This window comes from Malania oleifera, chromosome 3, assembly GCF_029873635.1.
Source record: "Malania oleifera isolate guangnan ecotype guangnan chromosome 3, ASM2987363v1, whole genome shotgun sequence".
Classification (NCBI taxonomy): domain Eukaryota; kingdom Viridiplantae; phylum Streptophyta; class Magnoliopsida; order Santalales; family Ximeniaceae; genus Malania; species Malania oleifera.
Genome location: NC_080419.1, coordinates 92,389,218 through 92,405,735, shown reverse-complemented (window position 1 = coordinate 92,405,735; position 16,518 = coordinate 92,389,218).

Here is a 16,518-nt window from a genome sequence, read left to right as displayed (position 1 = left end):
AATATCAAAATTTCATCCTAGCATAATCATCGAATAGTTAGAGGAGCTCAACTTCATCCCTAGAGAAAGAGCATAGAGAATTTATATGCATCATGCTTTATTTTTTGAATATTGAGGCTCTTCTAAGAACCTTGAACATCATATCTTGCTTCTAAAGCTCTATGTTTTGATACGGATTGTTCTTGGTTAGGTGTTTATCTCATGCCTTAATATATATTTTCTGATGCATGTGTGACCTATAAGGATGATTATACTGGTTGAATGGTAGAATGAAGAATCTTAATCCAGTATATTCGTTTTAAAAGACTTAAAAAAATGATTGCTTATACTTCTTAGCATACTTCATGAAATTAATTCTTATTAAGTATAAGTAGTTTATTTTATCTAAGATTTAATTAAAATTGATACAGGAAGCATCCAAAATAAAATTTCATCTTGATATGCTCTCCAACTTTTGAGGTTTAGATTTGTGTTGTAATTCACTGTGGCATGTGCTTAAATAAAATGATCTTTGTGAAAATCTTAAGTCGATATATATATATATATATATATATATATATATATATATATATATTTCTTTGCCACAAGTTGTTCGTGTTTGCCATATGATCTTGAATGCAATTGTTAAAACTTTAGGATCATTATGGTTATATTTTCTGGTTATATTTCAGTTTATGTGCTTAATTAACAAACTAGAAAAATGTTCCTTTCTTGCATGATCTTTTTTTTTTTTATGGCAAGCAACCCCCAGTACTTTAAGCTAACATCATAAGGGGGATATATATTTGTGTATATATATATATACATATATATATTTATTGTAATACTTCATGGCGAGAACTAATTTCAAAACTAAAATTTTTTTCTCTTGCCTTATTATTATTATATACATATATTGTTTTAAAGTCGCATAATGGGTTCAGTAGCTACACATAAAAATGCATGTGAACTAGTTAGGTTGTGTTTATGCTTAAACCTATTTTTTATATATCGAATGTCTTTAAATTCAAATTTTCTGCGGGTCTCATGAAATGCTTAAATTGCAATGGTTTGAGGATATTTGTGGTTTAACTACGTTTTTCATGTCATTTAAATATTTTAATAACCAGTTATATAGTTTGTGTGCTTAATTGCTAAACTTGTCATTGCTTTATACTCTATGAATTTGTTTATGATATGAAAGGCATGCCTGTCATATCTCTTGCACGTTGATACTTATACTCATGTTTTGAGAATACTGAACTGTTTGAGTAAGCAGTTGTGGATATCATGTAAATATATTACTCAATCAGATCACTTGTATACAAAGATATTTGGGAAAGGCTCTATTTTCAAATGGCATGCTGCCGAAATTTCTAAAAATCTTCCTAACTTATCTCTTGTATATGAATGTGTATTCTTATTTGCCTATATACTTAAATGTTTATTTAGGCCATTTTTGCTATTGCCAAAAAGAGGAGAAGTAGGCAAGTATTTTTCATCATCAAAAAAAAGGAAACTGTTGACCCTATGGATCATTCTCGGTTTTGATAATGACAAATACTCTGATATTTGATGACTTTCAAGTTTGTGTGCAGGATCATACTAAGTTGGATCACATTAATAGCATGCAGTAACTTGAAGAAATATGAAGACCTGACATATTCATTATTTGTTTTAATATATTTTGAGTCTGTAATATTCACTACATATCATGCATATAGGATCTGTAAGCTCAGAAATGTCGTAAACAAACCATAGGTTAATCAAATGACTTTAGGGCTAGTCAATCAATGCCAGGTTTTTAGGCGTACTTAAGAAGGCCTTAGAAAGACCCTAGATCCCAACATTTGCACTTTTACCTTGGATAGGCCCCAACATCACATAAAATATCAGGGGAATTAACTGAAGCAAAATTGGACTTAATTTAAAATCTTGTGAGAGGTCGGGCGACCAAACTTGTAGTGCTCAAAACACCTCAGGCGCCTGAACCATTGGAAAGTCAGCGGGTTGACCTAGTTTCGAGCGACCGAACTAGAATGAGCATATCATCTCCGGGGTGACCAAACCCTTAAAAGGGCACTATTCACCAACACGGGCTGCAAAACCTTCTAGTTCAAAACAGGCCCCGGGTGACCAAACACTTGAGTTCTATTAACCAAACTTAGCTTCAGGCACCCGAACCACAAAAATAAATTTTATGACTTTTGTTCAGCCAACTTAGCTTGAACTCGGGCACCCGAACCTTAAAAAATGGTTTTTTTAGCTTAGTCTATTTGGACGACGGAACCATAGTTCAGCCACTCGAAACCTCTCAGGTTACTTAATATTTTACTGTGGTTAAAAGGGTTAAACAGGGTTAATTTTTCTAAGTTGATTTTAAAAAAATCTAATAATGCCTTACATGTCCTAAACGGTCATAATTTGGACTTGGTCTATGTATATGAGCTCATTTGTCAGGATTAGCAAATAGATTAGAAAAATCATTAGCAAAAATCATCTCTATTTCAAAATCTTATTTTGCCCAAATACTCTCATTTCTTCATTCCCTTGATACATCTTAGCATTGTGAGGGTTCCTTTGATTGTAGTAATGCTTATTAGATATTGCTAATACTCCCATTGCTTTGATTGATTATTGATATTGATTTTAGGGAGTTTAGTTAAGTTTATCCCACAAATTTGAATATTATAAATCTTGTATTGGGATAAACTCATAAGCTTAAGGATTCTTGCATTGTCATTGCAATATTCCCAGAGCTATATTTTGTTGTGCAAATATTTTTCACAAGCTATAATATTTTCGAACTACTCTTGTGCTTATTTCATTGAAGGAAAATATTTTGAGTTATTTTGAATATTTGATTAGCATCTTTGAAACTCTGATTTGTTATTGAGATTTGATATTACTTGTTTCAAAGATATAGCTTGATTAGAACACTCTTGAGTGTACTTGTTATCACATCTTGTTGAATGTTGCTTGCACAAAGATACACATCACTAAGCTTACATTTACCTATATAGTTGATGTGCATTTTATTGATTACATTTGGTACATAATCTGCTTAGTTAAGAAGCATAGTTGTTGTACACAAATTTGTTTGAGAAATCTGTTGTATTCTAGGCGTGGCCTGAGGGGGCAGTAATCCAACTCGGTAAGGATTGGTTGTAAAGGTTGGGTTAGCCTTTTGTGAATTTGACTTAGTTGTAAAGGTTTAGGTCTGCCTTATGCTACTTAACCGGTTGTTTAGGTGCCGCTTCACCCGTTAAGTGAGCTTATAGTGGTAATCCTTATACTTATTAGCCAAGACGAGGATGTAGGCAGTTTGTCGAACCTCGATAACATTTCTGGTGTCGTCTCCTTTACTGCTTTATTGTGCATGCCTTGTTAAATTTCTATTGTAGTTTAGATTCTGCTATATATTTACATTGATTTATTTTGTGTGCACTAGATTGACCTTAGGCTTGTGTAATAGTACTGTTAGTGGATTGACCTAAGGAGAGAAATTTTAAATAGCAATTCACCCGTCTCTTAAGATTGCACCAAAGCTAACAAAATTTGTTCAAAATGAGTAGTATGAGCAAAAAGAATTTTAGAGAATTTTATGGCTAATGATTTTCCTAATCAGTTTCTAATCAAACCAAATAAGGGGGTATATACAGACACCCCAAAAAATATAACCGTTCGGGACCCATTCAATATTTTTGAGAAAGTTTAAGTAGGGTTAATAAAAATAACCACGTTTTAACGTTGGTAAAAATCAGGCAACCCTGAGAGTTTCGGTCGACCGTATTTTAACTTTGGTCAACCCAATTGCCAAGTTTTTTTGACTGAGGCATTTTTGAGTTGTAGATTCCGTGGATCGTATTTGTGTGATTTTGGATCCTTAGAGGTTCGGTCGACCAAGTCAAGTTTTGTTGACCAAATTTCATGGGTTTGGTCGACCAGGGCGTTGGGGAATCCTCACATACCAGTTCGGTCAACTAGAGCATTCAAGTTCATTTTTACAATGGTCGACCGAATAGCCGACCAGTTGACCCTTGGAAGTTTGGTTGACCAAAATTTTATATAGGTTCAGGTTCGGTCGACCGAAAGGTCAACATTTTACCCTGGAAGGTTTGGTCGACTGAAGGTCTATGTAGGTTCAGGTTCAGTCGACCAACCATATAAAAATTGTGCATTTAAGTCCTAATTTTCTTTTGAAGTCACCCCTGTTCACATGATTATTACTTGTAAGATATAGGAGACTTTTTATGTGACATTTAGGGACCTAAATTCAATCTATGGTCTTTGAGAGCTAACCCTCAAAATCCGGCTTTGGTTGACCTGCCCTATGGTCATTTGGTTCCCTATGGTCCATCTATGGTCATGTTGAGCATAAAAACCTATTATGCATGTGATGCAGTTATTACAGGCCATAAATCATTACAAACCAAATAATGAAACAAAAATACATATAAAATTAAGACAAATATCTTCTTCTTTTGCTCTTGACTTTTCATGGATTCAGTTAGGATATTATGCTTTAAGTCCTTTCTGGCTTCCACTTCACATTCATGTGTGTGATTTGAATGACTAACCTGTTCAAGTACTTAAGCACACACATTAGTAACGTGCAGTTTGTCATAATCAAAACGAGGGATCGAACTCAAAAAGTCAACAACAATGCATATATATGCTGAAAGTAAAGAGAATGACAAGAGTGAGACTGAGATTTTTACAAGGTTTGTCTTGTCCTCGGCCTATGTCCTTGTCTTAGGCCAATACCACCTAAGGTTTCCACTATGCTCTCCTTTTCAGGCGAAGCAAACCTTTACAAATCATCCTTAAGGGTAGAGCCCCCTCTCTAGGCAATACCCCATGCTTGGTCCAACGACCCAAACAATCCTTGAATCGTCAACAACTACAAGAGACAAGAAATAATTCTTGTGTACAATAACACTCCCAAAATAGTAGATTAGTACAATTGAAAGCACTATATTCTTCAATATCAAATATCAAAAGAAATAGATTGAAGCTCAAGAGTGATTTCACCAAATTTCTTCTTTATAGGAGAATCAACAATTCAATAGTTTAGAACTCAGAGAAGGATGTTTTAGCACTTTAGAATTCTTCAGCAATTCAGAGTTGCAAGAGTGAGCAAGAGAGATATTTGAGAGAGTAAGAGAGCTTTCAGCTTTTGAATAGATTTTCAATTTCTAGGTGTAGTGTAATTTGCTAAAACATGTATTTATAGGCCCATAAATGTATTTTCATGTTGCCCAAGATTACTTGGAGTACTTCGCAAGTTTTTATGAAATTTGGGACACAAGAAACTTAAGTTTGAATTTTAAAACATTTATTAGCCATTAAGAGTGTTTAGTAGACTGAAGTATCGGGTTCAGTCTTCTGAAGTTCTTTAAAACATTGAAAAACTAATTGGAAACAGGGTCAGTCGACTGGGCTGACATGGTTCTGTCTTCTGAGGCTATATTACCTCTTCAGGATTTTGTCAGGAAATTCTTTAGTATACTAAACTTAATTTTCAGTCTTCTGAGGATAAACTTCAGTCATTTGGGTAGTTAAAATTCTGGTTTTTTAGTTTTAGTTTTCAAAAACTCTTTGTTCTCTTGCTTTGATTTATAAAAATTTTATCCAGGGTTTTGTAAAATAAAGTCTCTAAGTCCACAATGACCCCTAAAGAGCTTCAACATATTTCCTTGTGATATTTCAATATGAAGGACTTGCATCATTTGTCTTAAAGCCTTAAAACACTCTAAGTTTGAAGTCTTCCATGGTATTTTTTCTTTGAATCCCTTTTGACTTGAGCTTTGAGTCAGCTTTAGATTTCCACATACTTTACTCATTTTGGTGTCGCTTGAGCTTCCTTTGGATCACTTTAAATATGAATGTGATTTTTGAGTCCTTAGTGATCTTGAACTTTCATTGCTATTCTTTCTTCTAAACTTTGTCTTTAAGTATTCCTAAAACATCATCACTTTAACAACACATGTTAAATCATCATTCATTTGTTATCATCAAAACGAGATTTGAAAGCCATGTTAGGCACCTAATCTCCCCCTTTTTGATAATGACAAATAAGGAGCAAAGATGAAAGATCCTCTCACAAGGCTCCCCCTTACAATAAGCATGTCTTTTAATAATTTTGAAAAATGATGATATTAAGTATGAGTAAGTTCTAAAAATCACAATTAAGCATACGAACACAATCAAGTGCATTAAGCATATGAACACACATAGTCAAGTATATTTCATTATAGCATATTGTTGACTCTATGAGTCCAATCTTGTTTTGATAATGACAAATCATGTTGTCCTAATAAGGCTTACAATTCTTATTTTGATGATAACAAATCAAATGATATATTTAATATGTTTCAAGTAAAAGTGTTCAGGAAAATAACAGAGCTCAAGTGTATAAGAAAGTTCATGGATTACAAAGAGCATGAAGAATGAAGTCATGTTGTGAAAAGCTCAAAGGAAAGAATGCAACTACAAAGATGGTGGAAGAACAAGTTTTGAAAACTAGATTATACTTTTAAGGATATTCTCAAATGTAAGTACTTCAAAGTAAATCTTAAGTATAAAGAAATTTGAAACTCATAAAAATTCAAAAATATGTTTTTATATATATACTCTAAAGAATATTTCTTAAATCCATAAAAAGAAAGGGTTTAAGAAAAGAAAATTTTTTTGAAATAATGAAGTTTTTAAACATATTTATTTCAAAATATTTGGAAAATCATAAATATTTTTTTAAACATATATACTCTAAAAAGAATTTTTTTTTAATAAATAAAAAGGGCTTAAAATGGGAAGATTTTTTAAACCATGTTTTTAAACATATTTATTTCAAAATATTTGGAAATGAATTTTAGGAATCCTTGGGAGTAATGGATGATTTCAAAAAAACTCTATAAATAGTTCTAATCTCAAACATTTTAAATTAGAGAAAAAAAGTACAAAAAAAAAAAGAGAGAGAACTTTGATGAAATATTCAAAAGAATTTTGAAATTGAGAAATCCTCTAAAGTTTCCAGATCAAGTGTTTTTCAACAACTTTTCTGATCCAGAGATATTCAAAAGCTTTTAGATCAAAGTAAGTTTTTTTTTTTTTTTTAAGGTTTTAGATAAACTAATCTTCAAGTATTCAAAATTTTGTTTTCAAAGGATTTGAAATTCTTTTAAGATAAACTCTCTAATCTGAAATCAATTTACATTCTGAAATTAAGTTTTCCAACGATCAAAATTTTTATCTTCTTTGGAAAATTATTTGATAATCCATACCAAGTAATTGAGCTTGAAATTTCTTATATTTAAATTACTTTGAGGTATAAAGTGAGCTGATTAGTGTATTAATTCACTCTACTATAAGAGTTCTCTTTTGTACACATATTCCTTCGTTATCTTTCTTAAACGATTCTGAGTTGTTGAATCGTTAAACCAAATAAGGGGTTGTTATTTGGAGAGGCGGGCTCTAGCCTAATTGAAGGAGTGCATTGTAAGTTGGTATTGTTCCACCAGGTAAAGGAACTGAGATAGTGAAATCCTTTGGTGTTTTTTCCAAAGGCGAGGACGTAGGCTGTGTTGAAGCCGAACCTTGTAAAAACTCTTGTCTCCTTCTCTCTACTTTAATTTACATACTTTATTCGCTTTTGTTATAAAATTTATGAGTGCAAGTTGCAGGATTTAAATTAAGTTCTTGATCAATAGAAAGTACATTTTGATTAATCTTTTGCAGAAACCCAAAAGGGGAGTACGTTGATTAATTTGCGGAAATCTTAATCAAGTAAAGTGAATAATAAAAGGTTACAGGGAAATCAACGGAAGCCTAAATGTTATTAATTGGTTGATTACATTGATTGAATTATTATTTTAAATTCCAGTTTTCTTAAGTGTTGTTATATATTGTATTTTGTTGGGTTATTAAAATTAGAAAACTTAAAAATCAAATAAAATTAAAAGATTTCCAATTCACCCCACCTCTTGGGAAGCTATTCTTCATTTTATATCACTTGGTATTTGATATGTGCATTGAGATTGTGAATATGAATAATATTTAGCATGCCCGGAAGGATAGAAAGTCATGGAAGCCATGAAAACTAACATTTATATATCTTGGCAAAATCTATAGAACTAAAAGGGTTGAAGAATGAAGATGCAAGTGGCAAGTTCAAGCTCGTCATGGGAATGGGTATTAGGAATGGAATGTATTTACATATTTCATATGATTTAATTTGAGGCCCAAATTATACCCTAGATTAACCCTAGGACTCATGCATCTCATGAACATCTTTAGGGGATTTTTATGGACTTAGAGATTATTTTTGAAACCACGGAAAATATTTTATAAAAGAGCAAAGAAAGAGAGCAACACAGATTTTTGAAACTAAAAATAAAAATCTAGAAAATGCATTATTTAGAAGATCGAACTCCCTGTTTAGTCGTTTCAAGTGTCAACTTCAGAAGACCAAAGTTTAAGCTCAGTCGTCTGAAGTGTCAACTTTAGAAGACTAAAGTTAAGCTCAGTCGTTTGAAGAATTTCTTCAGAAGACCCAAGATTAAGTTTTGTCATCTGAAGAATTATTGGACAAACACAGAATCAAGCAGAATCACATCTGAACACTGAACCCTGACTTCAGTCGTCTAAACCCGCAACTTCAGAAGACTGAACTCTAACTTCAGTCACCTAACACTGTGTCCAGGTTAATTTTTTGAAGTTCTAAGGAACTTCAGTCGTCTGAGTCTTAACCCTTAGTCATTTGATCCTGCGGGAAAGTTAAACATTTAATTTTTTAATGAGAGAACACGCAAGTTATTTTTTGATCCAACGGTTACCTATATAATCAACATCTAAACCCTAGTGCCCCACAAGAGAGAGAAGAGAAAGAACCTTTGGCATATAATTGAGCATGTTGTATGATTAGCACAACTTTGGACAATACACTGCTAAGTTTTTGATTGGGATTTCAAATCTTATATTTCAAATTTGAGCTAAAGTTACATTGATCTTCGAAAGGCTTTCTTGTGATTGTTGTGCAATCAACTTGGTATTGAGGTTTGGTAAATCTATCTGCTTGTTAATATTTATTCTCATAGAGTTTTTTATCTAAACTGATTTGCTTGTTGATATTTATTTTACAAAGAGCTCTTCATCTCAAAATCCATTATTGAATATTTGTTGAGAGGTTGATCTTGAGTGTGCTGATATTAAATTGTTCTTGACAAGATCACTATTTGAGAAAAGTCTTCGTCATTGGTTAAACGATTTTGATTCAAGTGTGTATTCAGTTAAAGACTCGATATTTTCAATATTACAAAACCACTTGATTAAATATCCTTAGTGTTCATAACTATATATATTATTGAGGGATATTTTCTAAAAAATATTATATAAGGTTTTTGATCTTTGGAACTCATATCATATAAATTTGCATATTACTAAGATCATATTGTGGTTGAATATTTGGAAGAAAACTTATTGATTTTGATCGTTATAATATTCAAGACAAATCTTTTGATAAGATCACATTTCATATTCGTGCATTAAATATGTTGAACTAGAATCCTTATATCTCCAAAGCTTTTACTTATATCTGTATTTTGGGAGATTTGATAAAAGGGAAATTGTATGAAGCATATCCTTCATGTTGGCCTTACAAGGTTTAACATCTTGTTATGATACTAACAAACAAGTAGAACTTAACATACTTTGTTTAAGTGATGTATTTTCAGGACCCAATGATGAATGCAAGGTTAAAGAATTCATGAAAGCTTGTACTTCAAAGAAGGATGATTATATCAAAGCTTGAGGCTTGAATTAAAACTTGAAGATCATGAGAGCATTGATATTAAAGAAAAAAGTTTCAATAATGAAAGCCCAAGTGATCAAAATGGAAAGCTCAAAGAAAGATGAAACAAGCGTAAAGACCTCAAGGAATTCAAGGATTGAAAATTTGAAAGAGTCTAAGAAATTTCATGTAAGTACTTCAAAAAATTTCAATATGAATGCATGAAACTCTTAGGTTAATTTCTTGGACCTAGATACCTTTGAACATACTTGAAAAATATTTTTGTATGGTCAAAGATTGTTTCAAAAATATTAGAATCATTTTTGGAATGAAAAGCACCAAAAAAAGGATTTCTCAAATGCTGTCAATTTTTCTACATCCCCATTGATGTACATTTTTATCGATAAAAAAATCTTCATTTTAAAATGTGTTAAACATTAAAGTTTTAGGATTTTCTTTTAGATTTCATTTGACACCAAGAACATCAAATTTGGAGTTACACAAAAAAGGTTATGATCAAACGACGGAAGGGTGCCGAAGCTTATAGCCTGACAGACGACTGTCAAGAACTAGACAACTGACTGCCAGTGCACTTTGAGGCATCTTTTCATGTTTGGACAGCCAAATGCCACCTTATTTTCCCTTTGGTTTAACTGGACAGATGACTGCCAAAAATTGACAGTCATGTGTCACGCGGCTATTTTGAATTTTTTCATAACAGTCAAATTTTTAAATAAGATTGCTTAAGACTCAAAATTTGTGAAAACTTGGGGAATACTTCAAGTAACTTGGGGATCAAGTTACATACTTTTTAAAGTCTATAAATAAGCCTCAAATATCATTGAATCAATGCACCAAGAATTCAATTCAGCAAAAATTCAAAATCTCTCTCAATTGCTCTCAAATTCTCAAGGCTCTCTCTTGCTCTCAACTTGCACAAAGCTTATTGAGTTCTTGCTGATTTTACTCACCAATTTCGTGCTACAAATTCTAAATCTTTCAATCATTGAAAGAATTAACTGGTGATATACTTCCTTGAGCTTCAAGTTAAAATTCCATATTGTTATTTACTTTGAAGTATATAGTTCTGAATTGTTGTACTAATCAGCTCTTTGAGGAGCAAATTATTTGTACACATCTATTTAATTTATTTCTTGTAGATTGAAAATTCCAAGGATTGTTTGGATTGTTGGCTAAGCAAGGGGATATTGCTCAGAGAGGCGGACTCTAGTCTAGTTAAGGAGTGACCAGACAAGGGGATATCGTTTGGAGAAGGCAGGCTCTAGCCTTAACCAAGGAGTGTTGTAAATGTATTGTTCCACCCGTCAAAGGAACAGGTTTAGTGAATCCTTGGTGGTTTGCCAAAGGCAAGGATGTAGGCTGGGTATAAGCCGAACCTCATAAAAATATCCGTTCACTCTTTCTTTCTCTACTCTTTATTTTTAGTACATATTTAAATTGTGTGGATGGTTCAAATTGAAAATCATATATACTACGTATGTTTGGGAATCAAGTAAACTTAAAGTTTAATTTTGATTTGGGTTGCAAAAACCAAAAGGGAGTACGTTGGTTAAATGATATCTTGCGAAAATCATACGGAAGTACGTTACTTGGTTAACATCCCAAAGATAAATTAACTGAGAGTTTATTTGAATTCTAAATAATGGGAAGAGCGTGGATATTGTGTTGATTGAATTTCATATTGCACATCATATTAAAGAAGCAAATCCATTACTATGGGGCTTGATTCAAATTTATAACCAGGGCTGACAACAAAAGTTGACTGTTGAATTTAATATATTCATATATTGTGGTTGAATGGTTTAAAGTTTGAATGTGTTTATATTCGAAAGAGTGTTGAATCCTGCATACTTTCATTAAATTAATAGTGCTGTAGTTAACTCAAACTTGGCAAATAAATTGGTTGTTTGGTTTGGAGATTATGCTTAATTGATTGGTTGTTTAATTGTACAGATTAGATAAAGGAAACTAAGTTCTTGTGTGATTGACAAATTAAACAAACAAGTCAAGAATTGGTTAAAAAAAATAAAAGAAGTCTAAATGATTCTTAAAAGGAATTAAAAGAAAATTTAAAAATCCAATTCACCCCCCCTCTTAGGACTACACCTTGCTTTTCAATTGGTATCAGTGCGAGGTTATAGAAAATCTTAATTATTAGCTATAAAAAGATTGAGATGGCTCAATTAGGCGTAGCTCCCTTTGGAGAGGGACAATCTTCAACTAGGCCACCAATTTTTTTTGGGCAAAACTATACCTTTTGGAAAAAGAGAATGCAAATATACCTTCAAACCATGGATTGGAAAGCTTGGGAGGTTGTCACGGGTGGTGATCTAATTCCTACCACATTAGTAGATGGAAAAAAAAAGACCTAAAAAAAATAAAACATGATTGAAAGAGATTATAAAATGTTGCAAATAAACTCTAGTGCTATGAATGCTTTATATTGTGCTTTAGATGCCAATGAATTTAATAGAGTAATGGCCTGTAAATCAGCTAAGGAAATATGGGACAAGCTACAAGTCACTTACGAAGGCACTATAGATTAAAACATAACTTATTGAGTATAATTCAACTATGTGATGAAGGTTATAAAGTCTCATTTGAACATGACAAATGCACTACTAGAGAACAAATCTGAAACAAAATATTGTTTATTGCTGATCATCATAAAAATGTCTACACCACTAGCCTTGACAATCTTGCTTCTCAACATGTTACTTGTTTTCTGTTATAAATGAGATTAGCTAGATTTGGCATAGGAGACTAGGACACACAAACATGGACTTAATATCTAAACTTGTTAAGGGAGAATTAGTTAAGGGATTGCCTAAGACAAAATTTGTGAAAGATAAAATCTATGATGCATGCCAACTAGGAAAACAAGCAAGGAAGAGCTTTAAGAAGAAGAAAGAAACCTCTACTACGAGGCCACTTCAAATGCTACACTTAGATTTATTTGGTCTAACCCCAATTCAGACTTTAGGATGAAAATCATACACATTCATCATAGTTGATAATTATTCAAGATATACATGGGTCCTATTTTTAGGTCACATAGATGAAGCGTGTGAACAATTCATAAATCTGTGTAAGAAAATTCAAAATGAAAAGGGTTATATTGTCACCAAAATCCGAAGTGATAAGGGTAGAGAATTTAAAAATCAAAGCATGGAAGACTATTGCAATTCATTAGGAATAGCTTATAATTTTTCGGCTCTTAGAACACCACAGCAGAATGGTGTAGTTGAAAGGAAGAATAGGTTTATATAAGAAATGGCCAGAACTATGCCTAACGAACATAAACTATCTAAGTACTTCTGGGTTGAGGCAGTAAATACCACCTGATATGTTCTAAATAGAGTTTTGATTAGACCTTCTCTTAATAAGATTCTATATGAATTATGGAATGGCCATAGACCAAACATATCATTATTTTCATATTTTTGGCTGTAAATGTTTTGTGCTTAGGGACAATGAACATTTAGGAAAGTTTGATGTGAAATCAAATAAAGGTATCTTCGTAGGGTATGCCTTAGATAGTAAAGCCTACAAAGTATATAATAAACGAACATTAACCATTATAGAATCCATTCATGTAATGTTTGATGAGTGAAATCCCTTCTCAAAAAGGACTGATGAAGATGAAATTAAGATAAATAAGGAATTTGACAACCTACCCATTAAAGATGATTCAGGAAAGAAAAATGAAATTAAGGAGCCATCTACTGAAACTAATCAAATTGAAAATGAGGTTAACGAACCACCTAAAGAATAGAAGTACATAAAGAATCATCTCATTGATCAAATAATAGGTGAACCAATACATGGCCACACGATCCTCACTTAGGAATATGATTAGTCATTTTGTCTTTCTATCTCAAGAAGAACCTAGGAATGTGAGTGAAGCAATTGAGGATGAATCGTGGGTGTTGTTCATGCAAAGAGAGCTAAACCAATTTGAGAGAAATAAAGTATGGACATTAGTTCCTAAACCTGAGGATAAGACAATTATTGGAACAAAGTGGATATATAAGAACAAGAAAGATGAACATGGGATAGTTGTTAGAAATAAGGCAAGACTAGTAGCTCAGGGATATAACTAGGAAGAAGGAATAGATTTTGAAGAAACCTTTGCACCTGTAGCTAGAATGGAAGTTATTCGAATGCTTTTAGTCTATGCAGATTTTAAGGATTTTAAGCTATATCAAATGGATGTCAAAAGCGTGTTTTTAAATGGCTATATAAGTGAAGAGGTATATGTAGAACAACCCCAAGGCTTTGAAAACCACAAGAATCAAGATCACGTTTATAGACTAAAAAAAGCCTTGTATGATTTAAAGCAAGCACTTGGAGCTTGGTATGAGAGACTAAGTGGCTTTCTACTAGACAATGGATTTATCAGAGGAAGGATGGACACAGCACTATATATAAAGTTTAAGAAAGATGACATGCTCTTATTCCAAGTATACGTAGATGATATCATATTTGAAGCTACAAATAAAGACTTGTGTAATGAGTTTACAAACACTATGCAAAATGAATTTGAGATGAGCATGATGGGTGAACTAAATTTCTTCCTAGGACTTCAGATCAAACAAGCAAAACATAGAATCTTTATAAATCAATCGAAGTACATTAAAGATCTGCTCAAAAAGTTTAATAAGGAAGATGGAAAAATACTAGGAACACCAATGAGCACTTCTTTGAAATTAGACAAAGGTGAACAAGGTATACCAGTAGATGTCAAGCTTCATCGTAGAATGATCGGTAGCTTACTTTATCTGACTGCCAGCAGACCTAACATAATGTTTAGCATATGTTTGTGTGCAAGAATTTAGGCTACACCAAAAGAGTCACATTTGTTAGCTGTCAAACAAATACTTAGATACCTTATAGGAACCGTGGAACTTAGGTTATGGTATCCTAAGTATACATATTTTGAGATTATCAGCAATTCAGATGCTGATTTCACTAGCAGCAAAATGGATAGGAAAAGCACAAGTGGTACATGTCATTTCTTACGACATTCGTTAGTCTCTTGGTTTTCCAAGAAGTAGAATTCAATAGCTCTTTCCACAGCTGAGGCAGAAGACGTAGCAGCAGGAAGTTGTTGTGCTCAAACACTATACATAAAGCAACAATTGACCAATTTTGGATTAAGATATGACACAATACCTATAAGATGCGATAATACGAGTGCAATAAACATCTCAAAGAATCCCATATTACATTCACGAACTAAACATATAGAAATAAGACATCATTTTCTTCGTGATCATATGCAAAAAGGAGATGTGGCACTTGAGTTTGTATGCACAGATTAACAATGGACAGATATATTCACGAAACCACTTGTGGAGGATAGGTTTATCCAAATTAGGCATGAATTAGGCCTGATGCATAGTCGAGAGGTTGCTTAGAATTATATTAGATGACATAATTCAGGGGGAGCAACGTCACTTAATTTTCACAATTGGCTAAAAAAAAATTCATATTCATCTTATTTGTGCTCATTCGGTATCACATTTTCTCACATCATGATAAGAGTTTATTGACATACACATGTTAATCATCACATAATCTTTGAAATTTGCCACACTGTGTATGTTCACATTGCAATTTACATTCAACAACACAACTTTCTGCATTAGTAAGGGGGAGGAGTAAATTGAATTAACTCAGGGAGACACATTTCACAGTACAATTTTTGAAATCTGATGGTTGAATAAGTTTAAAATTTTAAGATTTAAAAGGGGAGAAGAACATAAGGTTATGTCCACTCATGTATTATTATTATACATCGTTTTGTTGATGTCAAAAGGGGGAGAAGAATCAGGAGATAGAAAAAATGGCCAAAAATGGTTTGGCCAAACTAATTGTGTATGAGAATGAGCATATTTCATTTGGCATGAGCATATTTCAATTGCTGGATATTTGTGCCAAACTAATTGTGTATGAACATGAGCATATTTCATTTGGCATGAGCATATTTCATTTACTGGATATTTGTGCATTATTTAAGGGGGAGCCTTGTTAGGTGTAACCTAGTCTATATTTTTTGCTCCTGTATTTGTCATCATAAAAAAGGGGAGATTGTTGACTCTATGAGTCCAATCCTATTTTGATAATGACAAATCACTTGGTATTTGATTTGTGCATTAAGATTGTGAACAAGAATAATATTTCGCATCCACGGAATGATAGAAAGTCATGGAAGCCATGAAAACTAATGTATATATATCTTGGAAAAATTTATGGAATTAAAAGAGTTGAAGAATGAAGATGCAAGCAGCAAGTTCAAGATCATCGTGAGAAAGGGTATTTAGAACTGAATGTATTTACATATTTCATATGATTTAATTTTAAGCTCAAATTATACCCTAGACTGACCTTAGGACTCACGCATATTATGAATATCTTCAGGGGATATTTTTGGACTTAGAGATTGTTTTTGAAACCCCAGAAAATATTTTATAAAAAAACAAATAAAGAGAGCAAAATAGATTTTTCAAACTAAAAAGAAAAATCAAGAAAATGCATTGTTAGAAAGATTGAACTCCTTGTTTAGTCGTCTGAAGTATCAACTTCAGAAGACCGAAGTTTAAGCTCAGTCGTTTGAAGTGTCAACTTCAGAAGACTAAAGTTAAGCTTAGTCGTCTGAAGAATTTCTTCAGAAGACCAAAGATTAAGTTTAGTTGTCTGAAGAATTATTGGAGAAACACATAATC